This window comes from Penaeus monodon, chromosome 25 (assembly GCF_015228065.2).
Source record: "Penaeus monodon isolate SGIC_2016 chromosome 25, NSTDA_Pmon_1, whole genome shotgun sequence".
NCBI lineage: Eukaryota > Metazoa > Arthropoda > Malacostraca > Decapoda > Penaeidae > Penaeus > Penaeus monodon.
In genome coordinates, this window is record NC_051410.1 from 13,185,047 (window position 1) to 13,185,749 (window position 703).

The following is a 703-nucleotide window of genomic DNA, read 5'->3' on the forward strand; positions in this document are numbered from 1 at the left end:
ACTTCAGTCCTACGCCAGGAAATGTCTGTGATTACCTAAGAGGCAATTATGATGATATCAGTCTGAACACAGCGCATTTAGATATACAGATGTACAGCAAAGCCCAACCACAGATCAAGATGACCAGAAGCCCTTCATGTACCCTTGGAAGATAATGCAGAACATGAGGAACTTGTACAACCATAGACATGAGATGAATTTATTACCAACCTTTCTTTTTTTACAGACCTTTCTTTGGAAAAAAACACGTCCGCGTTTCTTGAACTTTCAATCACACTGAAGCTAAAAAATATAGCATAACCAATCAAAACCTAAGTAAAATATATCTGCCGCATCAATGAGAGCGAAAAATTATATGGAAAGGGAATGCGCAAAGGCGGGGTATGAACTTCCCACTTCCCACCTGCTGTTCACTGACAAGGGCAAACTTACAACGTAAAACGCTATTGGTTTGTGTTCAAAAGAGATGCACTAGACGTTTGAATTTGCTTTACCGGTATTACACTGGTAAAACGAAAATAAAAATATCGTAGAATAGAATATTTATTTATAGTGCATTCAAGAATACAATTACAAGAAACTATCCTATAACACAATTGCATTACGTAGGGTTTCATAACAATATAAAGCTATTTCATATAAATCGCCAATCGATCTTTAACATCCAATATAAAGACTAACCAGAGAGAAAAAAGTGTGTATG

The 703-nt window shown here is 36.1% G+C and overlaps 1 protein-coding gene across 1 annotated transcript in view; it reads right to left on the reverse strand.

Moving 5' to 3' along the window:
* LOC119589054 (multiple PDZ domain protein-like) overlaps positions 1-703 on the reverse strand; it is a gene marked incomplete at its 3' end in the record, with an annotated part of 11,118 nt that overhangs the window by 1,006 nt on the left and 9,409 nt on the right.